The sequence below is a fragment of the Lissotriton vulgaris genome, chromosome 3_1, assembly GCF_964263255.1.
Source record: "Lissotriton vulgaris chromosome 3_1, aLisVul1.2, whole genome shotgun sequence".
Classification (NCBI taxonomy): Eukaryota; Metazoa; Chordata; class Amphibia; order Caudata; family Salamandridae; genus Lissotriton; species Lissotriton vulgaris.
This window is the reverse complement of record NC_141689.1, coordinates 468,627,505-468,655,125: the sequence shown is the minus strand read 5'-3', so window position 1 is coordinate 468,655,125 and position 27,621 is coordinate 468,627,505. Positions and strand designations below refer to the sequence as shown.

The following is a 27,621-nucleotide window of genomic DNA, read 5'->3' as shown; positions in this document are numbered from 1 at the left end:
CCATGCCACAAATTTGTTTCATCTACAGGTGTATACCATTTTAGTGAAGGGACACCTGACTGCCAAGATAACCTCACAGACTTCGGGCCGAAGGTTGAAAGCTATGAACTGCTGCTGCTCAATCTCAATGCAAGGAGGTGGAGACTGGACAGGTACGGGTGAAGAACCCTCCCCTGCTGCTTAGACAGAAGATCCTTCTGAAGGGGCAGTCATATTGGAGGATCGATGGCCATTCTCAGAAGGAAGGGGTACCAGGCTCTTCATGCCCAGTCCGGAGCTACAAGAATGACTTGAGCCCAGTCGCACTTGATCTTCTTTAGCACTCTGTGTAGAAGTGGGACAGGCGTAAAGGCGTACAGAAAAATGAAGCTCCACTTGCGACAAAAAGTGTTGCAAAGTGAGTGCCGCCTTGGAAACTCCAACACGCAAACTGCTGACATTGTGCGTTCTCTTTGGAGGCGAACAGATCTAACTAAGGCTCTCACCACTGCCAAAAGAGACTTTGCGCCACCTCCCAATGGAGACACCATTTGTGATCGACTAGGCACCGATGGCTGAAATCATCTGCCCTGTCGTTCAGGGAGCCCGCCAGGTGTTGAACTACCAGGGTCGTGTCCTGATGTTCCAGCCATGTCCAGAGGGTGGAGAGCCTCTTGACAAAGGGTCCATGACCCCACCCGCACTGTTAGTTACCGTACCATAAGGCGGTGTTGTTGTAGGTGAACACCTGCAACACTTTCCCCCCCCTGAGAGAGGGAGGCATGCTTTCAGTGCCAGTCTGATCGCCAAAAGGTTGATATGGAGGCTAGACTCCGCCGGAGACCAGATGTCTCTGATCTCCACCTCTCCCAGGTGGCTGCCCAATCCCAGAAGTGACACATCCGTCACCACTGTTAGATCTGGTTGGGAAAGGGAGACGGATTTGCCTCTGACCCAATCTTGGTTCGTTAGCCACCACTGCAGTTTGTGTGCAGTTCCCTCCCAAGATCTGGACGTAGGAAGTCTCATTCGGAAAGATTCCCCTGATGCTGCACCCACTGGAACCTCAGGTCTAACTGCAGAGATCGCATATGCCTTCTGGCATGATCCTCCAGCAGGATGCCATGATGCCCAGCAGCCCCAGAGTCATTCTCACCGAAATCCGGGAAAGAGGCTTAAACATCGGTATCATAGCCCAAACATCCTGGACTCGCTGCCCGGGAGGATAGGCTCAAAACTGCACTGTGTTCAGACCCGCCCCGATGAAAGGGGAAATATGAGAGGGAGTCAGGCGTGACTTCAGCACGTTGATAGTGAGCCCCAGCGAATGCAGGAGGTCCGCCGTAGTCTGGAGGTGGAAGATGCCAGCCTGGGAGAGCCTGCCTTCAACAGCCCGTTATCAAGATAGGGGAAGACTGGAACCCCTAATCTGCGCAGATGAGCTGCGACTACCGCCATCACCTTTGTGAACACCTGATGGGCACTGGTAAGGCCAAAGGGGAGCATGGTGAACTGAAAGTGCTCATGGCCCACCGTGAACCAAAGGTAATGTTTGTGGGCCGGCAGGACGAGGATAAGAAAAAATAAGCATCCTGCAAGTCCAACGCCACAAGCCAATCTCCTGGGTCGAGTGCAGATAGAACTTGGGCTAGGGTGAGTATTTTGAACTTCTCCTTCTGGAGAAAAAAGCTTAGGGCGCGAGGTCAACAGGACGCAGGCCTTTGTCCTTCTTAGGTACCAGAACGTAGTGGGAATAACAACCACAATCTACTTCTGGCACAGAGATCCTCTATATAGCTCCCTTGGCCAAGAGAGCCTATACTTCCTGGTGGAGAAGTGTCAAATGATCCTCCGTCATGCGATCGTAAGAAGATGGCATGGAGGGGGGAGGAGGAGTGGGAATCCTCTTCTGACTTTTTGCAGAACCCATCTGTCTGACGTGATGGACTGCCAATGGAGGAGGTGTCGGCAGATCCTGCCTCCAACTGGCCGATGATGAGCCTGAAACGTCGGGCTAGGAAGGATCAGAGGCTGCGGCAGGGGGGAAAAGGTGGACTGGCCAGCCCGCTGTCTCCCTGACCCGCGAGGATGCTGGGTCTCACGGCCACGCAGAGGCTGGACAGTTTGAGTGACTCTAGCTTGGCTGGACAAGACGTGGCTGGGCGCCCCTTCCATAAGCAACGAAAGGGACGAAAGGCACACTGAGATGAATAAGAGGTAACTGCCAGGCCCAAGGATCTGGCCGTAGATCGAGAATCCTTGAAGCGCTCAAGCGCTTAGTCTGCCTTGTCACCAAAAAGGTGAGTGCCATCAAAGGGCATGTCCATCAAAGAAGACTGGACATCACCTGAGAAGCCAGAAGTCCTCAACCAGCTGTAGCGTCTAACAGATACCGGCGTGGCAATCATTCTGCTCAGTGAGTCAGTGGTATCCAGTCCACATCGTATAGTGAATTTGGCTGCCTCCTCCCATGTGCACCTGCTTGAGAGAGAACGGCCCAGGCCTCCTCTGGGCACTGAGGCAGAACCTGCACGACCGTATCCCAGATAGTATGGGAGTATTGGCCCAAGAGGTATGCAGTATTCACTGATCGCAACGCCAAGCTGGAGGAAGAGAACATCTTCTTCCCAAGAGGATCCAGCTTCTTGGATTCCCTATATGGGGGAGCAGAAAAAAATGTGCATTTTGATCAAGTGGCTTGGACTACAAAGCTCTCAGGGGAGGGATGTTTGGCCAGGAAAACTGAATCGTCCAGGGCAGGGCAGTGGCAGCAGGCAATAGTCACTGAACAGCAAAAGGGGTTCAGAAGAGCAAGCCGCAGGCTAAAGCATCTCTGTCAGGAGGTTAGTCCTGACTGCCACCGTAGGGAGCTCGAGGCAGAGGACCTCGGCTGCCCTCCTCACCATCACACACTTAACAAAGAGAAGAAGTGCCCTAGCCATCACATTCAAATGCTGTTAAACCAATTTAACAGACTAAAGACCATCAATTCAATTGATATGGGCTGCAAGCATTTATTTGCTACTTCATTCTGTTAACCTTAATCCACATTTTCTCATGGGTCTGCTAAGTGCGGATACGTTTCAATTAGAACAAATTATGCATATTAAGCAACAAATAAGACAAAGACATACAGGCTTTGTGATGAGGTAATGTGATGCAACAAACAATGCATGAAGAATGATACACAAGAAAACAAGTTACTTACCTGTAACTTTGGTTCCCCAGCATTGGTAACTTTCATAGATTCCCATGCTTTTGTATCATTCCCCGCCGTCGGAATGAGAGTCTTGGTAACAAAAATACCATAGCAGTAGGTACAAAAGAGAAAGAAAAAGGCCTAGGCCTCATTCCCTTTGGTAGCATATCACCCTCTTTTTGCAAAAGAGACCAAACCTAGGCATCAGCCAATCAGAAGTGCCTCACCCCATAGAACCCTCCTGAAGGAACCTCAGAGCCTCAGATTTTCGTAGCCGTTGTGTAACAGTCACCATATCTGCTGTAGGCTGAGCTTTCCTCAGGGAGGTGGGTGGGCACATGGGAATCTAAGAAAGTTACCAATACTGGGAAACAAAAGTTACAGGTAAGTAACTTGTTTTCTTTCCCCAGTATTGGAACTTTCATAGATTCCCATGCTTTTGTATCAGAGTAGCAAGCAGTTAGCAATAAAAAATACATTTTGTGTATTAAATACATTGTAATAGCCAACATGACATAAAGATACAAAATGTGTAAAATAACGGAAGGTGGGATAGAAAGGAAAGCTCACCAATTATTGGAAAAGGTTCCTCGGGACAGCCTGGCCCACTGCCCCATCCTCTTGCTGTAAGGATTCCAAGCAGTAATGCTCAGTAAAGGTGTGAACGCTGCTCCAGGTAGCAGCTCTGCAAATGTCCTTAATCTGCACCCCAGCAAAGAGGGCTGTTGAAGAAGCCACTGAATGTGCCCGAACCCTGCCAGTCAGTGGTTTCCCCGCTGCAGTATTGCAATGAAGAATGGCACTTGTAATCCATCTTGCTATCCCCTGTTTTGACAGCGGGAGACCTTTGCTTGGACCACCAAAAGCAACAAACAATTGAGAGGATTTCCGAAATCCTTTGGTACAATCCAAATAGAATTTTAAACCCCGTTGTACATCCAGAGAATGCAGCGACTTTTCTGCTGGTGTAGCCGGTTGAGGAAAGAACGCTTTCAGAATAACCGGCTCGTTCAAGTGGAAGTCCGAGGGTACCTTGGGTATGAACCTAGGGTTAGTTCTCAAGATAAGAGTGTTCCATTTAAATTGTAGGAAAGGCTCCTGGATTGTAAGAGCCTGCAATTCTCCCATACATCTTGCTGATGTGAGTGCGAGAAGGAGAGCCAATTTCCATGAAAGGAACTTCATGTCAGAACGATGAATTGGTTCAAATGGGTTTTTCATGAGTTGAGTGAGGACTAGATTTAGGTGCCAAGTAGGAGGCGGAGGCCTCACTGGTGAATAGACCTGGAACAAGCCCATAAGAAATTGTTTAACAATCCTGGAAGACCACAACGAAGGTCCAGACCCAGACCGTCTGTATCTCGAAATGGCTGCCAAATGAACCTTTATGGAAGAATGGGCCAGCCCCGACTTAGCCAGGGACAAAAAATAAGGTAGAAGCTGATGAGGCTTTGAAGTAAAGGGGTCAATTCCTTCTCTCCTGCACCAAATACAAAATCTCTTCCATTTAAAGCGGTAAGTCCTGTTCGTGGAAGAAGCCCTCGCCTGAGAGAGGACCTCCTTAATTTTGTTTGAGATGGGGAGATTCATAAATTCTTGCTGCTCAGGAGCCATGCTGTCAGGTGTAATGACTGTGGATCTGGGTGCCAAACCTGTCCTTCGGACATTGTGAGGAGATCTGGAATAGTCCTCAAGGGGAGAGGAGGAGCTAGCGATAGCAGATGGAGCTCCGTATACCAGAACTGTCTCGGCCAAGCAGAGGCTTTTAGGATCATCCTGCATGGTTCCACTTTGATCTTCCTGATCAATCTCGGGATCAGTGGAATGTGGGGAAAGGCGTAGACAAATGTCCTTGACCAGGCTATCGAAAGCGCATTCCCCAATGATCCTTAGTGGTGAAGCCTACTTGCATAAGATCGGCATTTCTTGTTGGTCGGTGTGGCAAAGAGATCTATTGTTGGTCTGCCCCACTGGTAAAAGACCTCTTCCAGAACCCGCTGGTTCAGCTCTCACTCGTGACTGACCGAGGATAACCTGCTCAATCTGTAGGCATTTTCGTTTAGAATTCCTGGCAAGTGTTCTGCCTGCAGCGACATTCCATGAAGGATCGCCCATTCCCAGATCTCTTGAGCTTCCTGCGACAATGGGAGGGACCTGGTTCCTCCCTCCTTGTTCACATACTGCATGGCCGTGGTGTTGTCCGTTCTGATGAGCACTTGTGAAGCTCCTAGGCAAGGAAGAAAGGCTTGTAGAGCCAGTTGTATTGCTCTAAGTTCCAAAAGATTGATGTGGAGCCGTCGATCGTGAGGAGACCAATGGCCACTGACATGTAGGTCTTGCATCACTGCTCCCCAACCCTCCAATGACGCGTCCGTAGTTACTACTTGAGGAGACGGATCGCTTACGAAGGATAGACCTTGGGACAAGTTTCACTGATCTGTCCACCATAAGGCCACTCTTCTCATCATTGGAGTGACGGTCACCCTGTCGTCGAATGATCCATGAACCTGTTTCCATTAGATGTCTAATTGTTCCTGCAGAGGACGCATTCTCAGTCTGCAGTGAGGAATCAGAGGTATGCATGATGAAATTACCCCCAGCAGAGATTTGTAGCGGCGTACTGAAAGACCCCTTCTTTTTTGTAAGTCCCGAGCCAAAGTCTGCAGTTTTTCCCTCCTTTCAAGGGTTGGGAAAGCCTTTGAGAATTTTGAGTCCAGGATGGCTCCCAGGAAACGTGCGTTTCTGGACGGAACCAGGGATGATTTGTCTTTGTTTAAAGTGAGTCCCAGATTTTGAAACAAGTTTGCACAAGCCTGAACAGCGTCCCGCGCTGCTTCCCTGGACGGGGCCTTCAGCAACCAGTCGTCCAGGTAGGGGAAGACTTGAAAATGGTTCCTTCGCAGGAATGCTGCTACTGGTGCCAGCACCTTCGCGAAGATCCTCGGGGCAGAGCGAAGACCAAAGGGTAAAACCCTGAATTGAAAGTGGCTCTTGGCTACTGTGAATCGTAGAAACCTTTTGTGTGCTGGGTGAATCGGTACATGAAAGTATGCATCCTCGAGATCGAGCGTGGCCGTGAAATCCCCCGGACTGATCAGCCGCAAAATGTCTTGAAGAGAGACCATCCGGAAAAATAGGGAGATGAGATAGGTGTTGAGCTCCCCGAGATCTAAAATGGGGCGCCATTTCTCCAGCGTCTTCTTTACCAGGAAGAACCTGGAATAGAATCCTTGTCCTCTTTGGTCAGAGAGAACCGTCTCTATAGCCCCCTTCCGGAGCATCTGAGGACTTCGAGCCGCAGAAGACGCAGGTGTTTCGATGGAATGGTTGTAGGGGGCTTGGGTGGTGGGATTTGCGTAAATTCCAAGGAAAGGCGTTTCCGAATGATGTTGAGCACCCAACGGTCCAATGTTATCTTGGATAAATTCTGAAGGGATTTGGTTACCCTGCCTCCAACTGATGACTTCTTGGAGGAGGGAACAGTAGGAAGAGCCAGGTGGCCGCTATTGTCGCTTGGACGTATCACGTCCCTGGCGAGCCTGTTTCCCCTTGTTGTAAGGCCTGGAGTAATTAGAGGATTGGCCCTGCCTCTGTTGATAAGGCTGGCGGCATTGCTGGGAACCTGAGCCGTAGGATGAATATCGCTGTTGCTGATAGTATCCTCTGTAGATCGTACCTCTGCCTCTGGACCCTTTAAAAGGAGTCTTGCGGTACTGAAGCGTACCCAAAGATCTGGCGGTTTCAGTGTCTTTTTTGATGTCTTGGAGAGTGTCATCAATTAGCTTTCCGAATAGTGCTTCCCCATCAAAGGTAAGATCGAGGACCTTATTTTGGATCTCAGGTCGAAACCAGGTAGCCTTCAGCCACCCCTGGCGACGGAGGACTGCAGCCCCAGCCAACGAACGAAACGCCATCGTGGCAATGTCCATGGCACAGTCAATGATCTCCATTGAAGTCGCCTCCCCCTCTTGTAAGATATTTTTTTGCCTCTGATTTCGATTCTGGAGGAAGCTGATCCAGTAACGTAGCGACATCACACCAAAGCTGGCGGTCGTATCTGCCCAATATTGCCAGGGCATTGGCAGCTCGCACCAGAAGACTCGCCATCGACAAGAATCTCTTTCCAGCATTGTCCAATCTCCGTCCTTCCTTGTCCGGAGGAGTTATTAAGGGAGCAGAGGGGTTGCGGGATTTCCTCTGCGCCGCTTGCGAAATAACTGAGTCCGGTTTTGGGTGGACTTAAAGGCAGCTGGTCCATCGTCAGGTGCTTTGTACTTTTTATCTAGACGCGGTAGTACAGGGACCACAGTCGCTGGGTTTTTCATACCCATAAGGCCTTCCTGCCACAGATGTTGCACTATAGGTATGGACCTTGTCTTCCGATAAGGTTCCTTGAAGTCATACAACAAACATTCCTTGGCCACCGCAGGCATAGCCAACTTGAACCTGCCAGCTGCTCTTTACATCCGCTGATGAAAAACCCCTACGTCCGCTGGCGGGGTATCCACCGGATCCGGACATGGGGATGGAAGGTCCGGAATGATGTATTCATCCCATTCAGTAGCTTGATCAGTTTCATGATCCGAATCACGATCCTCATCCGAAGAATCATCATGGCTGTCTGCAGGTCTGGAAGGCTCTTGCGGAATTGATGCCTGTGGCTGAGGTGATGCCTGAGCAGGCAATTCAGGAGCAGCCGCTGAGGCAGGAGGCGAGACAGGTTCTGCAGGCGCTACTGGAGCCGGAACCGGCCTTGTAGCCTTATATTTGTAGTCCTGCAGCATCTTATTCAGGTCCTGCAGGAAAGAAGATGGTACCGTAACCATATCTTGACCTGAATAATGCTGTGATTGGAACGCCTGATGATGATAACCATCTTGCTGGTCATACCCTCCTTCAGAGTCCGTCTCCTGACACTTGACCAGAAGTTGAGAGGGACTATTAGTGTAGCTATACGAGTCCTGATCATCCTCATCTGACTCCTCTTCATCAAATAGCAGAGCTGGTGGCAAGGGGGTTACTCTCCTCAGAGATGTCATCTCCGGCATAATTCTTGTGACAGAAACACTGTCGTCGTCGACGTCGTCACTATCAACGTCGACGCTGTCACTCTCGTCGTCGACTTCGCCGTCGACATCGCTGTAATTGTCGACGCCTTTGTTAATGATGCCGTCGCCGGTGACCCTCCCGTCGACGCTGTTGGAACTGTCGTCGACGCTTCATCTCGCGACGACGATCCCTTCGTCGTCGAATGTCCCGTCGACGGAACCAATTTTAACTTTGGCTTCAATTTCTTCATCGATGGAACCTCCGTCGACGACGCCTTCATCGTCGAGGACTTGGAACTCCTGTCAGAAGATTGGGAAGAGGGTTTCTTGAAGGACGGACCAGTCTTCAAACACTTAGAAGGTGTAGAAGGTCTTACCCTCTCCTTTTCACTATGGTGAGGAGATTTGCACTGACCTAGGCTCTCAGACTCTCGGGGGGTCTTTTTTGAGGCCTTAGAAGGATGTTCCACAGAAGGAGAAGGGGAACCCCTACCCCTTTTGACTGACCTTCTAGATAACACAACTGACGATAAATCCTCACTGTCACTGGAAACTCCGTGTTTCCTTTCCTTCTGTTTCTGAAGCCAGGTCAGAAGTCTACCAGCACGATCCCGGAGGGTCTTGGTAGAAAAAGTGCGGGAGATCTTGCAGTCCTCTCCCTTATGATACGGATAGAGGGAATAGATACAATCCTTATGTTTATCCTCCATAAACAACCTTTTCTTGCCACAGGTGGAACATGGCTTGAAAAGGGCCTTCTTCTTTTCCTTGTCAGCCATCCTTTTACAATCCTGAAGTGAAAACTTGAAGAAAAAACCTTTGAAAAGAGATGAAATGAGCAGAGCTGACTCCCTAAGCACAACGTGCAGTAGAAAATCTGAGGCTCTGAGGTTCCTTCAGGAGGGTTCTATGGGGTGAGGCACTTCTGATTGGCTGATGCCTAAGTTTGGTCTCTTTTGCAAAATGAGGGTGATATGCTAAGAAAGGGAATGAGGCCTAGGCCTTTTTCTTTCTCTTTTGTACCTACTGCTATGGTATTTTTGTTACCGAGACTCTCATTCTGACGACGGGGATTGATACAAAAGCATGGGAATCTATGAAAGTTCCAATAACTGGGGCAAAAATAATTATCTAAACAATATATTGCCAGTCTTATTTCACAAAAGTAGCAGCTACTAGGACATCCTTTAACATCCACATTGTGTAACACATTTAAAAAACTGCTACCCACGAGAAAAACATTAGGCCTAGTAGTGACACAATGAAAGGAAAATGCTACTTACCCAGGGTGAATCTGTTCTTGGCATATAGAGCTGTAGAGTCATATGCTATCCATAGATCGCCATCTAGTGATGGGTCCCAACGTCGGTCGGTCAACGCTGGTCCGGCTCCGTCTCCACATCGAAGGGGAGGGTGGGGTCGACGTCGGCTGGGACACAATCGGCGTTGGAGAGGGTGGAGGTGTCACCACTGGATTCGGTGCTGGAAGAGGTGTCACAAGAACGACCGGTGCAGATCTGGATCCAGGCCTGGATCCCTGGTGGCCCTCCGGTACCGGAGGCGAAGCCGTTGGCATTGAATACCTAGAGCCCCCAGCCGAGTCCGCAGGGCCCAAAGGCGCATCGCCGGAGTGAGGCTGCCCGAAGATCGAGTGGAGGGCTTTGTAAAAACTACAAAGTTGGGCAGGGATCGCCCCTGCTCCCAGTAAGGGAGGGAGGCTCGGGGTTGACCCAACATGATCCGCGGGCGGAACCGGACAACTACCTTCCGCAATCTGCGTTGCGTTGGGCAACAGACGGGGAGAAAGCAAAGAGAGACAATGTTTCTTTGCCATCTTTTATGCTACAACTTACCCGAAGACGAAGACTTTGGCAATGAGTGGTAGTGGTGGCTCCGCGACCGGTCTCGCGACCTCCCTCTCGACAGGCACCTCGAGCGGAGTGGAGCGGACTGCTGGGTCTCGAGAAGCTTTCGGGACTACTCCTGCAAAGACTTCGGGTTCATGGCCTGGCAGTCTGAGCATGACTTTAGGTCATAGTCACGCTGCAAACACCAAAGGCACACAAGGTGCGGGTCCATAACCAACATCAAATTGCGACAGGAGTTGCAAGTCTTGAAGCTGGTTTGAGGACAGCACATCCCTACGTGCACCAGGAGTCGAACGGCTCGAAAAGATGTCGACAAAAGTTGCAAAAAGAGAGTCAAAAAGTGTCATATCCCCTCCAGAAACTCTGTACAAGTAATAACTGTTCAGCTGGTGCCTTAAGTATAGTTTATATCAGTGGTACTTCTGCCTCAACCTTATATGATGCACAGTGACATTTCTTCAATGTTTATCTGCTTAAACTTATGGACATCCTTTATGCTGACCTTTGTGCTCTGATTGGTATTCCTGGTAGTCTATTGCATGATAGTGACACCCGGGGACCATTAGGATAATCTTTGAACATATTGCCTCTTTCTTTTTTTATATTTTCTTTTTTTTATTTATGGTTTTGAAACATCTTTAATTGTGACAAGTGGAGATATATAATTAACCTCCGATTATGATCCTCGGCGGCCTCCGTAACCGTTCTGAAGGTATTCTAACGGCTTCCAGGAAGAGTTTTCTGCTTCTCCGGTGGAGCATTTCCAGTCTGGTGAGGTTTCCTGATCCGATTTCATCTAGCGCATTCAGGTAGGAGACTTCGTTAGTACAAGCGCTCTTCTTTGTTTTAGGAATTATAAGCGCTCAAGCATTTCCACTTTTTCCGATCTCCTAATTCAGCTTCCTTTCTCAAAAAAGATTCTTTGAGACAAATAGAATCTTTAAACTGGAGCATTTAATTGAAAAAAGACATTACAGGCTCATCGCCTAGAATTTTAATGACACAGAATAAACCTAATTTGCATTCGTGTTTGTGGGCTTCTTGTATGGACTTTAAGAAGAAGTGCAAAGAGGTAATTTGAGTCAAGAAGAAATATAAAGAATAATAGAATGTTCTCCGGGCAAAAGTCTTGAGAAGGTACTGAATGACATTATAATGCATAAATAATCCTCATTCTATGTACAGTTAAACATATAGTATACATGTTCACTTTGGCCAGGTAACCTTTGGTGTTACAAACAGTTTTATGAACACTACCAAGTGGCTCACAGTTTATTTATAAATGAGCTTTGATATTATACAGCACATAAATTATAAAGTACTCTAAATCTTTGTCAGCTGATATTCTGGATTATCTGATTATAACCAAAGAAATTTTCTTGTTGACTTCCGGAATCCAAATCAGTGAAAGAGATATTGCGACATTTATCGTTATTACAGAACATTTGGTCTTTTTCTTTCACAGGTAACTATAAGATATTTTGACTATGCATATAATTCATGTATAGCTTGCATTCCTAGACATAAGTGAAGGATTGTCAACTCAACTGTTAATTACATCTGTTCAGATATCCCTCCCCGCAGTACCCTCCCTAATTCCCTTCCCCCACCCCGTCTGGCTATCTTGATCCTCTGGTTTATTTGAGCGCAGAGTCAAGGCTGCCTGAAGGTGGGCTTCTTGAGGGTACTGCTCCTGAGAAACCTGGTCTGACAAAAAGTGACTTGAGATACCCCTCTCTCTGGATCTGCGCTGGCTGCGCGGAAAAAGAAAGAACTGACATCAGCACGTAGGGGCGGCGTCTAAGTAGATATCGCAACGTCATTCCAGCGATCACGATGCCAATGACGAACGCGTATTTGAACGACACCACCTACCGACGCGCAGCGGTACTGCTGAGGAAACAATTCTCCGGATACAGTCTGACACCTGGGGGTAATTCTAAGGTGAGAAATCCATAACTAATAGTCTCTTTCAGATATGTATGTTTATGCTCTAACACCTGTTCATTGCAATGTTCTTGTCAGCTATTGTATTATCTGATAAAAACTCAATAAACAGATTTGGAGTAAAAAAACAACAAATAAAACTCTTCAGATTACTTTCTATTTGTATTATATTCTTATTACCGTGTGTCACTGAAATGCTCTTAACCGCTTCCATGCTCGTGACGGAACCACTCAGTCATGAGCCTCGGTTGAGCTGTGCTCATGACTAGCGGTTCCATCATGGCCCGCGCGGCGCGTTCTATTGAGTGGGCGGGGCCATGCCGGCACCGCTCCGTCATCAGCACAGCTCAACCGAGGCTCATTACGGAGCGGTTCCGTCACGAGCATGTGAGCGCCGCTCGGCCCCCCCTACCCCCTAGCGCTGCAGCGGAATTGCCGCCGCAGCGAAGGGGTTAAACCCCTTAATTTGTGAAAAAGATACATGTGGATTTACAATAGGTGAACTTGCGTCTAAAAGTTGTTTACGAATGTGTAGATGTTGTAATATCTTGATTACAAGTTGTTTTATTAGCAGGCAACTTAGGAGAACTAACAAAAGGAGTACACCACCACTTATCTCTGTGCTCCCTAGATGGAAACCTGAACTAATGGCACATTTTCTTCAGAGAACCACAAATAGTTGCTTTTGCAATGATTCAGCACCACTGATGTTACCTTTAGGAGTTCCAAATAAACAAAAGAAAAATAGAGCACAGCTTAACCAAATCAGTGAAAGAGATATTGCGATTCAATATTTAAATATAAATTATATATATATATTTTTTAAATATAAGCTGATGCATCGCTTCATGCATTCAAAGTTTTTTGCAGTGACAAGACAATAGATATAAGGTACACTGTATAATATAGTAATCCAGTATTTGGGTATCTTTCATAGATTCACATGAACAATAGTTACTTACCTGTAATCTGTGGTTCTCCAGTATTGGTGTCTTTCATAGATTCACATGCCTGAATCATTCCCCGTCGTCGGAGTGGGAGTCCCACGGTACATAAAAAAGCAGTAATCGGCCATTTGTACATAGCAAATAACAGTTATACCCAACCAGGAAGTAAAAAACTTCCACATTAGTGACTATCCAAGTCATTATGTATAGACCAAACTGCAGCCAATCAGGCCACAGCTCCCACCAGAATGCTCTCCCCAGAGACCCAGGCTCTCAGATTTTGTAGCACCGGAGTGTACCTGAGTATATATAGATATATCCATAGCCTGAGTGAGACTCTGAGGGGAGGTGGGTGGGTGCATGTGAATCTATGAAAGACACCAATACTGGAGAACCACAGATTACAGGTAAGTAACTATTGTTCTTCTCCAGTATTAGGGGTGTCTTTCATAGATTCACATGCCTGAATCAGAGTAGTTAGCAGTAATACAATACATCGCTTTTGGGCGCCAAGCTACACAGTTTTCATGCATGAACATAATGAAATGCAATAACATAATAAAGGCGTCAAAAGAGCAAGAGGAGGTGGGAGAGATCATCAGAGGCTCACCTTATTGAAAAAGATTACGCAGGACTGCTCTTCCCACCGAGGCATCGGTATCACTTGAAGAATCCAGACAGTAATGCCTCGTGAATGTGTGCCTGCTGGACCATGTTGCAGCTCTGCAGATCTGCAGGAGAGGCACACCAGCAAACAAAGCAGTTGAAGAAGAGACTGCTCTCGTAGAATGAGCTCTAGGTAAGGTCTGTAAGGGTTTACCTGCTTGTTGATGGCAGAGCCCTATCCTTGATGAGACCCACCTATCGATAGTCTGTTTTGTCACTGCACAGCCTTGTCTGGCTCATTCAAATGAAAATCCGACGGTACCTTTGGCATGTACTTCGGGTTGGTGCGCAGTATCACAGAGTCATTCGTGAATTGCAAGAAAGGTGGTTTAGACGTGAACGCCTGCATGTCACTAACCCTTCTGGCTGATGTTAACGCCAGCAGTAATGCGACCTTCCAAGTGATGAACTTCAGATCAACTTTATGGATCGGCTCAAAGGGATGGCGCATGAGCTGAGCTAGTACTATATTCAAATGCCAGGATGGAGGTGGCCGACGCATTGGTGGAAACATACGAAATAAACCCTTAAAGAATTGCTGGATTATTCTTGAGGAATATAGAGAATTTGTACCATCCTGACTGTATCGGGATATAGCCGCTAGAAACACTTTAAGTGTTGAGTGCGCCAAACCTGATTTAGCCAACTGCAAAAAGAAGGGTAAGATCTTTTCCGGTTCAGCGTACATGGGATGTAAATTCATAGTTTGGCACCAAGCACAAAAACGCTTCCATTTAAGCTTGTAAGTTTTGTTCGTTGAAGGCGCTCTAGCATTGGCTAGGACTTCTTGACAGTCTTGTGGAATGTTCAAGTGTGCAAACTCATGGTGTTGAGGAGCCAAGCCGATAATGTCAGAGAATGAGGGTCCGGATGATATACCCTGCCTTCTTGAATTGTCAGAAGATTTGGAATTTGAGGCAGCTGGACTGGTTTGGTTCTGAAAGAAGAAGAAGCTGTGTGAACCAATATTGTCGTGGCCACCGTGGAGCAATCAAAATTATTCGACACGGTTGTCTTCTCATTTTCTTGATGACCTTGGGAATTAATGGAATTGGCGGGAAGGCGTAAGCAAATTTCCGCTCCCAATTCTTTGACAGAGCATCCCCGCAAGATTCTCTGTGGGGAATCCAGCTCGCAAAGTGTGTACATTTCTTGTTCCGATATGTTGCGAAAAGATCGAGATCGGGGTGACCTCATCTCTGGAAGATCCGATCCAGCGCTGGTTGATGCAGTTCCCACTCGTGAGTGCTGCTCTTGGATCTGCTCAGGGAATCTGCTAGCACATTGGCTATTCCTGGAACATGCACCGCTGACAAGTTGATGTTGTGATCCAGAGCCCAATTCCAGATCTCTTGAGCCTGCTGGGACAACCGGGCTGATCTTGTGCCCCCCTGCTTGTTCAGGTAATGCATGCTCGTTGTGTTGTCTGTTCGAATCAACACTGTCGAGTCTTCCAGTATCGCCTGAAAAGATTTTATGGCGAGGAAAATGGCCCTTAATTCCAATAAACTGATGTGCCATTTCTTTTGCTGTCTGTCCCATTTGCCACTGATCGTCATCCCTTGAAGGTGAGTGCCCCAACCTTCTAGCGAGGCATCCGTGGTTACGATGAGTCTGGGGACTTCTGCGAGGAAAGCACAGCCCACCTGCAGGTTGTGTTTCTGACTCCACCACAGGATTGCATTCTTCATTCGAGGCGTTAAGGTGATGATATCCTCGAAGGAACCTGATACCTGCACCCATTGGTGACTGAGTTCCTCTTGCAAGGGTCTCATTCTCAGACGACAGTTTGGAGTGAGAGGGATGCACGATGAGATCATCCCTAGGAAAGATTTGAATTTTCGAACAGAAAAACACTCTTTTCTGAGGAGTGCAGTCGCCATCTTTTGAATCTTCTCCTGTCTTTCGCTTGAAATAAAGACCTGAGCGAGCTTGGAATCCAGCGTTGCTCCTAGGAAAGACTTCCTTTGTGATGGTACCAGATCTGATTTCTCGAAGTTTACTGAGAAACCCAGACTTTGAAGCAGGTAAAGGCATTTCTGGACATGCTTGCTTGTTGTGGCGTAGGAAATGGCCTTGATAAGGCAGTCGTCCGGATATGGGTATATCTGAATACCCTGTAATCGCAAGTGTGCCGCTACAGGTGCCAACGTCTTTGTGAATACCCTCGGGGCTGAACGTAGTCCAAAAGGAAGCACCTTGAATTGGAAATCCCTGCCAGCCACTCTGAACCTTAGGAACTTCCTGTGCCTGGGGAAAATGGGTACATGGAAGTAAGCATCCTGAAGGTCGAGTGTTGCCATGTGGTCCCCTTCTGTCAGAAACTGGAGGATCTCTTGGAGTGTCAACATTCTGAACGTTAATTTTTTGATGTATTTGTTGAGGGCACGCAAATCGAGGATGGGGCGCCATTCCCCCGATTTTTTGCGTATCAAGAAAAAACGAGAGTAAAAACCTTTTCCTCTCTGATGTTGAGGTACTCTCTTGATTGCCCCCTTTCGAATCATTATATTGATTTGGATGAACAGCTCCTTGAGATGTGCTGGGGGCGGTCCTTTTGGGGGTGAATTTGGAGGGGTTTTTACAAATTCCAATATGTGGCCCTTGGAAACCACATCCAGGACCGATCTGTCTGTGGTAATTTTTGACCATTCTGAGCAATGTAGGGATATTCTTCCTCCAATTTGTTTCTGGCTGGGACAAAGTGGTGGCAGGATGTGTTCCTCACTTTTTGTTAGCGTTGTCTCTGCCCCGATATGTTGTTTTTCCTCGGGCTGTGAATAATTATTTCGCTTTTGGCCATAAGGTTGTTGCTTATATGGCTGGTACCTCTGGTTAGTTTGGTTGTTCGTATAGGATCGTTGTTGGTAATATCCTCCTCTATTTGTGAAGTTACCCCTTCCTTTAGCACCACGAAAGGAAGATTTCCGGTACTGCAGAGTACCCAACGATCGTGCAGTTTCTGTATCTTTCTTGATGGCTTGCAAAGCCTCATCCACATGCGAGCCGAATAGGTACTCGCCATCATAAGCCATATTCAGCACCTTGGCTTGCACCTCCTGTCTAAAGGATGTAGATTTTAACCATCCCTCTCTTCTAAGGACTGCAGCTCCTGCCAACTGCCTGAATCCTGTAGCTGCTACGTCCACTGCAGCATCAATGATCTCTGACGAAGCACACTCCCCTTCCTGCAGAATCTTTGTGGCTTCGGTCCGGTCTGGTTCAGGCAGTTTTTGAATGTATGGGGATATGTCGGACCACATCTGCCCATCATACCTGCCGAGAATTGCCAGCGAATTAGCAGCCCTAACTATGGTCGCTGCAATAGTCGATACCTTTTTCCCAATGGTATTGAGTCGCCTCCCATCTCTGTCCGTAGGAGTGGAGATCTGAGATGACGGGTTCCTTGCTCTCTTTTGAGCTGCTTGCGCAATGACTGAATCCGTCTTGGCCTGACCGATCAGGCAAGCAGGTGAAGAAGTTGGTGCTCTGTACTTTTTATCCACTCGCGGTAAAACCGCAGGTAAAGAATTTGGTGTGGCCATGATATTTAGACCTTCTTTCCAAATAAAGTCTATAATAGGAATAGACCAACTTTGCCTCTGCGACAAACTCTTAAAGTCGTACAGGAAACATTCATCCTGTTTAGCCTCCATGGAAATGAGAAACCTCTTAGTTGCTTTGTCCATAATCCTATGGAAATTTGCAATATCCACCGGTGGTGACTCAGCTTTTGGTTGTTCATCTGGAGAAGGTGTGTCAGCTTGATAATCTTCATACTCCGACGAGTCCGTTTTATCTAATTCACCTTCTTCATGAGCTTCGTCATCAGTATTCTCATCCTCCGTTTGGTGGTAGGACACCGGTGTTGATGGTCGGGCATGCTCCGCTTCTTCTGTCATTGTAGCCATTGGAGTCGGGGTTACTCGAGGCCGTGGAGGAGAGATTTGTGATTCGCCTGACTCTGAAGGCGGAAAACGGCGATAATAATCGCTCAACATATACTGCAAATTTTGGAAAAGTTCCATTGGCATTTGCATCCCTGGTGTTGGTTCAGTCTCCAACCTAGGCGGTTGTATCTCTTGTTCCTCTTCCTCCTGATCTTTTATTTGTATAAGCAAATCAGATGGGCTCTTAGCTGCTTGAAATAACTCATCACTAGATCCATCTTCCTCAGTATCTATTAGCCTGTCCGGCATTTTTAATGGCGACATAGATGCAGACTGTGATGAACGCTTTTGTAACGGTGCCGCAGTGGTGGCTGGAGATGGCAGCGGTATCACATTGCTCCTTGCTGACCAAACTTGAAGATCTGTGCAAGATGACAGCTTTGGTGTTGTAGGATTCTCTTGTGCCAATCTTAATTCTGTTTCTTGTGGCTTTTTCTTCGTCGTCGACGATGTACTAGTCGACGATAATTGCTCTTTCTTTCTTCGTCGACGGGGCCGTCGACGAGACTATTTTCTTCGTCGACGATGAAGTCGTCGACGTCAATGTCTTCTTCGTCGACGGTAAGGCTGTTGTCGACGGCAAGCTTTTCGTCGACGCTGGTATTAGCTTCGTCGATGGAGGCTCGTCGACGAGAGGTGTGACAATTTTCGTCGACGAGATGGGACGAACCTGGACATGTACAAAAGTTGGAGAGGACGCTGAGGACATCACCATAGACGGTTTTGGTGAGGAAAAAGTCATAGTAGAAGTCATTGCAGTGGCTGCCTAACAGGAAAACAGCAGAGTAGTTGCTGCCTTGGTCACAGGCCTCTGAGGTGACAATAAATACGCAGTCTTTTTAGATTCTGTTGGCCTCACAGATTTCTCAGAGGATTTTCTCATTTTTGAGGTAGAAGGCTCACCAGCGTCTTCAGCGAGCTGGGCCTGTCTTGCCACCTTAGCCTTAGGAGTAGTCACCTTACTCTCAGCCATCCTCTTTCTAGATCCCATGGAAGACCCTGAGGCCAAACTTCCTACCTCAGAGAGTGGGTTATCCTTTTCTTTAATCCGCTGTATCCACAGCAGCAGGCGACCCTCTCTGTCCCTGAGGGTCTTTGGAGGAAAGGTGCGACAAATCTTGCACTCCTTAGCCTGATGATCAGGGTACAAGCAGTAGATGCAGCGAGTATGCGGATCCTCCTTAAACAGCCTTGCTTTTCCGCAGGATTCACAGGCCCTGAACAGGGACTTTGATTTAGACATGTTGGAAAGAGAAATCTTTCAGAAGTAGAGAAAAAACTGAGCAGAGCTCAGAGAGACTCCCTATCACACGACGTGCGGTAAAAAATCTGAGAGCCTGGGTCTCTGGGGAGAGCATTCTGGTGGGAGCTGTGGCCTGATTGGCTGCAGTTTGGTCTATACATAATGACTTGGATAGTCACTAATGTGGAAGTTTTTTACTTCCTGGTTGGGTATAACTGTTATTTGCTATGTACAAATGGCATATTACTGCTTTTTTATGTACCGTGGGACTCCCACTCCGACGACGGGGAATGATTCAGGCATGTGAATGTATGAAAGACACCCCTAATACTGGAGAAGCTTGATTCATTCCCCGTCACCGAAGTGAGAGTCCCACGGTGATCTAAATAAAGCAGTAATAAAAAAACTTCCATAAGCTATCATGGAGGCAACCATGCATTTAATAGTTTATCTACCTCCTTTTAAAAAAAGGAACACATCTAAATACAACCAATCAGCAACCAGCACTCTCTAGAATCTTCCCAAGTGAAGCTGAATTCCTCAGATTTTCACTATACGTCATGTGTGAAGGAAGTCTCTCTGAGCTCTGCTCAGTTCTTCAAAATTTCTCTCAGACAAGTCTAATTTTCTTCTGGATATTATGATGTCTGACAGGAAAGGACTATTTTGCCTTTGTAAATCTTGTGGGAAGAAGAGGGTTCATATTGAGATGCCCAAAAGGATTGCATCTATTGCCTCCATCCTCATCATGAGGCAAAAAACAGTGCAAAATCTGATACACTTTTTCATCTAAGACTCTTAGAGCTAGAGAGGGCAGACTTTTGTTGTGGCTGAAGAAGACACAGGCAGCACTTTCTGATGAGGAGAGCAAAACTTCCTCTAAATCCCATAAGAGGCCCAGGTCGCCTAAGGAGGTCACAAAACACCCTAAAACCTCTCATCAGATCAAAGAAGCTCAGAAAAAAAAGAAAGAACCTAAAGTCTCCTTAGAGCTAATCTTGTCACATCATTCTGGGACTTCTAAAGCTGAACTGGAATGTGCCACCTCTTCAGGGCCTTCCAGGCATAAATCCAGCCACAGATTCCTCTCGGCTTCAGTTTTACCATTGACGCCTTTTTCTTCAACAACAACGACGGCTATTCTCTCGTCGAGACTGTCAACGGCGCCTATGACATCTAGGGTGAGCATCAAAGCCCCGATACGGTCAGCGCACTCTTTACCGTATACCTCAGTAACTAGCTTGCTACCATCGATGCCGGCAGCGATGATGACATCACTGTCAACGAAGGCTCCACTATCAACAAGCACACTGTCAACAGCGACATTCGACGACGATTTTGCCGTTGATGAGAGGGTCAGGGTCACCGATGGTCCCATCGTCGACGGACCTGTCGACACCGCTCCCATTACCAAAGTCACTGCAAATGCAGTCCAAACCATCCAGATTGTCCAAAACATCGCTGCAGCCTGATTTGTAATTGGCAGGCAAGATTTTGCCTTTACTCCCAAGGCATCTTTTGGTCACAGAGGAAACAGATGATGATGGTCCCTTTGGGGCTGCTCATAGTCCTTCTGAACTCAAAGTCAAGTGTCAGGAGGAGGATGAGGACTATTATGACGAGGAGCAGTACTATCATAACTACTATCCAGCTCCTCCTGAACAATATCAGCAGCTCAGATATTATGTTGATCCACCACAGCAAGAACCTACTCAATTACCTTCTTCCTTAATACAAGATTTACAGGCAATGCTCACAGACTACAGAAAAAGCTTCCCGCCCCAAGAGGAACACATTATTGTGCCGCCATCTTCCACAGCACCAAATATGGCGCAGCTTACACCAATGCTGCCTCCTCCTGCTACTCCTAGGATGACGCCAAGACCCATCATCCCTATTCCTTCTAGAGAAGATCCATCCTCTTCGTAAGAAGACGATGAAGAGGGAGAAATCCACAATCCTTCTACACCCACTGATGAGTGGAATAACTATATCATACCCACACCATCCCCTCCTCCTTGTTGTCCTTCTGACTCACCTCCAGAGGACATTGGAGGTTTTCATAATCTGAGGAAAAGAGATACGTCCAGAAATCTGCCCACAATAGTCAAGCAATCAGATTGTTTCCTTTATTACTTTAAAAAGCAACCAAGAAAGTCTGCAAGATCTATACCCATCATAGACCATATCTAGCAGGAAGGCCTTAAAGTAATGAAATCATCGGCCACAGTAGTGCTGGTACTGCCAAGATTAGACAAAAGAAACAGGGCACCTGAGGATTTCCCTGCATGCCTTACGGGTCATCCTAAACCGAACTCTGATTTCCCAAGCGGCCCAGAGGAGATAAAAAAAAAACTCCCACTCCCATCACGTCTCCAACAGACAAGTAAGGAAGCCGTTTGGATTCCACTGGAAAGAGATTTTCATCCATGTCCTCAACCTCTCTCAGGGCTGCTAATGCAATAGCCATTCTGAGCAGGTACAATCGGCAAATGTGGTCCAATATCGGGCCATGCTGGAGTTTATACCTGAGGAAAATAAACAGGAATTTTGTAAAGTCCTGGCTGAGGGAGAGCGCACAGCGGACGAAATTATAGACTGTACCATGGACATAGCCACTACAGGTTTTACAACTAGCTGGTGCAGCTGTTTTAAGACACCAGGGATGGCTAAGGGCAAGGTCTTTTTGTCCAGTAGGACAATCAAAGATACTGGACATAGCATACGATGGAGACAGCTTATTTTCAAAACATAGAGACGAAGCTCTACTTGTCATCAAAACTGATACAGACACGGCCAAAGCATTGGTTACCCTACAGTATTGTAAAGTGTCCTTTCGGGGGGGCATGAGGACATGGATTTTCAGGCTCTAGAGATACTTTCCAGCACACCCAAAGCTACCAGTTCTTTCAACCGCAATATCGTCAGGGTTACCAGCAGCAACCTATCGACAGTCAACAATAGCTGGTTTCTCCAGGCAAGGCTCGCGCAGGAAAGCAACATCGCAAGCCCACGACTCAGGTCGCAAGCAGTGACCACATCAGAGTACCAGCTACTACTTTTCTCCTTCCAACCTGTGTGAACGTTTCCAGTCATATCCATCAATGGTGTAATATTACAATGGAAAAATTGGCCTTGGACTTGATATCTTATAGCCACACTCTAGAATTTATCCAGCAACCACCAAACACTCCACCCAGGGGACCACACCACCGTCGTCTTCACTTACTCAAACAGAAGTCAAAGATTATGCTACTGAGAGGGGTAATAGAGAGGGTTCCAGTAGCACAAAGAAGAAAAGGCATTTACTCACATTTCTTCCTGATACGCAAGAAATTGGGAGAGTGGAGACCTATTTTGGACCTCAGACGGCTAAACAAATTCCTCAAAAATCAGACCTTCAGAGTGGTTACACTCTCAGACATCCTTCAGTGCATAAACAGCGGGAACTACATGGCATTGCTGGATTTGGAGGATGCTTATTTTCATGTTCTTATACACCCCAAACACAGAAAGTCCCTTAGATTCACAGTGCCTGGTATCCATTATCAGTTCCGGGTCCTACCTTTCGGCCTCAAATCTGTTCTGTGGATTTTTACCAACTTTCTGGCCCCAGTGGCGGCTGCCTTGCACAACCAGGGTCATCCTGTATATCCATATTTGGACGATTGGCTCCTGAAAGCTCCATCGGCTCATCTAGTTGCTACAGCTACAAGAGATTGCATGGATCTGTTGCGCAAATTAGGGCTTTCTATGAACCAACGAAAATCATCGTTTTTTCCAAGTCAGACAGTGACGTTCCTAGGGTCCGACCTGGACACCATTCAGAACAAAGCTTTCCTCTCGCAGTAAAGACCGTAGCGGTTTCAAACCTTGGCTCTCAGACTATCAAAAAGAAATTGCACTTCAGTGAGGATATACAAATCTCTACTGGTCATTGCATTAATCGGCTGAGTGTCTCACACAGGGGCTAGACGACACTCGAAGCGCTCAGGAATCTATACTACTATTATAAAGAGAGAACTTGCACCTTTTGGCAAGGTAATCTCGGGAACCACAGCGCCAATCTACACACCCGATACATCTTTGAAAATGTCAGGGTGCGTAGATGGACATAGGAGATATAAATTAAAAAAAAAAAAAGAAAAAAAAAAATAATTTACAAAACAAAGTAGTCCCCTGAAAGTAGCGCCGGCCGGGACCTAGCGCTGGACGCGACTTGCGTCATGACGAAGGAGGAGCGGCGGCGTGGTGGGCGGAAGGCTGGAGGCTGGAGGCAACGCTGGGGCGGGCTGCTATATAAAATAAAAACACAAATACGTGAGTCTAAACACAAAGGAAACACTTTACCAAGGTGTTCAGCATCTATCGCAGGGCACTAGGGGGCGCTCTGACACCAGGGAGGGCGGCACACCTGTAAAGGGGGCACGCAGAGTGCACACACAGTGCCACCACGGAGACTGACCGGTCGCTCCCACGTCTTGTTGGCTTTGCATAGCCGGTGCCAATCTCAACTCCTGTTCAAAAGGAGGGTTGGGCAACCGCTGGGCACCGAGACAAGTTTGGTTGAAAGCCCTGCAAGGCTGCGGCTGCCTGGAATGCAGAACTAGTGGAACATGTCGAAGGGGAGCGCAGGCCCGACATGTTTCCACAAGCAGCGAGTGACAGGGAGGTGGGGGGATCCTCCTTACCCGCTGTCTGCCCAGGGTCACAGGCAGAGCTGGGCGCTACTGGGGGGAGCGCCGGGATTCATGGGGCAGCGCAGGTGGGGAGGAAACCTCCTTACCGCTGCCTGCCCAGGGTCAGAGCTGGGCGCTACTAGGGGGAGCGCCAGGATTCATGGGACATCGCAGGCGGGGAGAGACCTCCTTACCTGCTGTCTGCCCAGGGTCAGAGGCAGAGCTGGGCGCTACTGGGGGGAGCGCCGGGATTCATGGGGCAGCGCAGGTGGGGAGGAAACCTCCTTACCGCTGCCTGCCCAGGGTCAGAGCTGGGCGCTACTAGGGGGAGCGCCGGGATTCATGGGACATCGCAGGCGGGGAGAGACCTCCTTACCTGCTGTCTGCCCAAGGTCAGAGCGGGGCTCTACGAGGGGGAGCGCCAGGATTCATGAGGCAGCGGAGGTGGGGAGGAGACCGCCTTACCCGCAGTCTGCCCAGAATCAGAGGCTGAGCGGGTCTCTACGAGGGGGTGCGCCGGGATTCACGGGACAGCGGACCTCCAGTCCTTCCTTACCAGCTGTCTGCCCAGGCTCAGAGGCAGGAGGTCGGAGCGAGGCTCCACGAGGGGAGAGCGCCGGGATTCATGGGGCCTGGAGCTCAAGTACCCCGGGGAACACTCCATTCAAACGTGAAATAATATTAATAATATAGTGATAATCATAATAGTAATACTAACAATAATAGAATAATGACGACACCATTACTAATAAGATTGGCATCAGTAATAATGATAGCGCTAATTGCAATTTGCCTTTTATAGCGCTCAATTCATTGTTTGTACAATTTCATAGCGCTCTAACGTGTAATAAGGTAGTGAGTCCGGGGACAAAGTGTAAGAATTCCCATTCGCTGCTCGTGCTCGCCTCTGAAGTACAGCTGCTTTCGTTTTCTTTTGGAAGTGCAGTGTTCCGGATCACTTTTGCTGGGGTTGTCTGGGTGATTCTATCCAGGCAACCATAAGGAGTACCATTCAAAAGTTAACAAAAATCAACAACACAAAACTTCTGGAAGAGAGGCAGCCAGCTTTGGCCATTAACCTGCTCATACATAAGAGGCACCGTTAAGAAATAACAAGCATTTTTGGCTGAAAAACAACCTTGAGAAAGCAGCTGAGCTGTGCTCGCGTGACGTCCTCTCTCTACTTTTCACCATCAGGTCTACCTACAAGGAAACAATGTAAACTTTGACCAATAAACCAACACTCGAGGGCAGGTATAAGGTGGCATGTCCTAACCAGCCAATCAGAGGCCGCCATGCTTTCCAGACAGAAGCCATTCACCTGGCGGAATCTCATGGTATCCTTGGCCCTCAGCATCAGGTATCTTAACATGCGTGTCTGCTTCCACATCCCTGTATAGATTCGAGGCTGGAGGCGGGAGCCGGGGGAGGGGGGGGATCAGGGGGGGGGGCTGGAGGCGGGTGCACCGCAAGACAACATGCTGCAAAAAGGGATCAGCTGTCACACAGAACTAGATCACTGTCCACTGAAATTGAACCGAATAAAGTGTTAATTGTTATGTATGTGCCTTATGATGTGCCCAAAAGTATAAGAGGAGTTAATATGTCTAATGATTGCAATGTCTTATATGTTATGTAACTGTTGGTCGGAAGGAAAAATAAAAATAAAAAAATCTCTACTGGGCATGCTCTCCTCAGCAATCAACCTAGTGCCACGAGCTCGTCTTTACATGAGCTCATTGCAAGAGGAACTCCAATGTCAATGGATTCAAACTATGGGATCCTTCGACGACATGAAAACTATCACTTCACGCATGAGAGAGGTGTTCGAATAGTGGACTTTCAAGTCACACCTCTCTCAGGGCCTCTCCTTTCTGCCTCCGAATCCGAAATTCATAGTCACCACCGATGCTTCCATGGAGGGTTGGGGAGGTCATCTTCAAGACCTTCAGATTCAGGGAAAATGGTCCTCGTCCCAGCGTTGGATGCATATTAACAGGCTAGACTTGAAGGCCATTTTTCTATAACTGCAGGCTTTCCTCCATCGGATAAAAGGTTAATCAGTGTTGGTCCATACGAACAACACCACAAGCATGTTTTACGTCAACAAACAAGGAGGAACCAAATCTCTATCTCTCTCTGAGGACGCCCAGCAGCTCTGAAACTGGCTCACATTTCACGGAATTTTCTAAAAAGAGGAACATGTTACAGGGCTTCGGAACACTCTGGCAGGGACCCTCAGCAGGACCAAAGACAACTGCCACGTGTGGGAGCTCAAGCAAGACCAATTGGACAGGATTTTTTCACATTGGGGGAACCAGCGCTGGTCCGGTTTGCTACCCACACCAATTCCAAATGTCTGTTCTCCACAAGCAGATTCCCGCTCTGGGGAATGCCCTTTAAATGCAATGGTCCGGAATATATGCTTACGCCTTTCCGCCCATTCCACCGATACCTAAGGTCCTAACGAAAATAAAAATGGAACACTGCCACCTTCGTCTGATAGCCCCCAGATGGTCCAGGCAGCACTGGTTCATGAAGCTTCTTCTCCTCTCAGAAGCCCAGCCCATCCGTCTGCTACCGACACCAACTCCGTTGACCAGGAACCAAGGTCAGATGTGTCACCCGGAGTCAGCATCTCTTCGATTGCATGCGTGGCCCCTGAATTCTTTGAATTTAAGGATTTGAATATTCCACAAGTGTGTAAAGACATTATGTGCACTCGTACAGACTCAAATGGATGAGATTCTGCCTTTGGTGCCGTCAAAGTAAAGTACATCTGTATCTCTCTGCTCCAGTGCCAATCCTACTATACTTACTGTCTTTGGCGCAATCTAGGCTGGTATAGTCTAAAACTAAGGTTCATCTCACAACTATCTCTCTATTCAGACACTCCCTAAAACATCTATCTCTCTTCTCCATCAGATTTGTACAGCAGTTCATGAAAGGACTGTTTCGTACTTAGTCACTTATTCAAGCTCTACCCCCTGAGTGGCACTTAAATGTAGTCCTATCGCAATTGATGAAGAAACCCTCTGAGCCGATCCAAAGGGCGGACATCAAATACCTGATGTGGAAAGTAGCTCTCTTGCTCACCCTAACACGAACTAGAAGGGTTAGCGAAATACAAGCTTATTACATAAAACATCCTTTTCTTCGATTTACAGATGAAATGGTTATCATCAGGACCAATCCCAAATTCATCCCCAAGGTTCCTTCTCAGTTCCACTTAAACGAACCTTTCTTCTCAGGACTTTCTACCCTGATCCTGCTACACCTGCGGAAAAAACACTGCACACTCTAGACATCAAGAGATGTCTTAAATTGTACATGCAAAAGACTAAATCTATCCGCTAAACAGATCAACTGTTCATAGCCTATGGACACGGTTGCCAGGGCACGGCGGTTTCTAAAGCTACCATCGCAAGATGGATAGCAACCACAATTCAGTTTTGCCACGATAAGGCAGGCAAGCCTTTGTCAAAGACAATGACAGCGCACTGCACAAGAGCAGTCTCTACATGGGCTGCCATGTTCACAGGGGTGTCACTGGACAAAATCTGCAGAGCTCCGACATGGAAGACGATGCATACATTCACGTAGCACTACTGCCTGGATTCGACACAGTGTGCTGATGCAGCCATGGGAGGACAGCCAGTACTACGTCATATATTTCAATAAGGAGAGTCATTTTAATTAGAGGATTTCTTTTCTGTTGACAATATTGATATGCATTTGAAAATGTATCTTTATTGGTTGTAGAAGACGTTATACTTGTTTAAGCTGATGATAGAGATGTTTATTTCACTTCCAATGACTTTATGTACATTTACTTTTACATTGGTACTTTCACAAGACAATCCTTTTGTGAACACATTTTGAAATGTTATTGGCACTACCCGCCATCCACTAAGGGTGCTTGTTTGTTTTACATTACTGATTGCTGTTCTCATTCAAGCATGTGAATCTATGTAAGATACCCCAATATTGGATAAGAAATCATTTACTTACCTGTAACTGCAGTTATCCAGTATTCACATGTGACCCACCCTCCTCCCTGGAGGGGCTCCCCATGCAATCCAGTATTACTTTCAA

The 27,621-nt window shown here is 47.4% G+C and overlaps 1 protein-coding gene across 1 annotated transcript in view; it reads right to left on the bottom strand.

Moving 5' to 3' along the window:
- The window catches only part of CWC27 (CWC27 spliceosome associated cyclophilin), a 1,011,903-nt gene that overhangs the window by 739,952 nt on the left and 244,330 nt on the right, over positions 1-27,621 (bottom strand). The window lies entirely within an intron of this gene.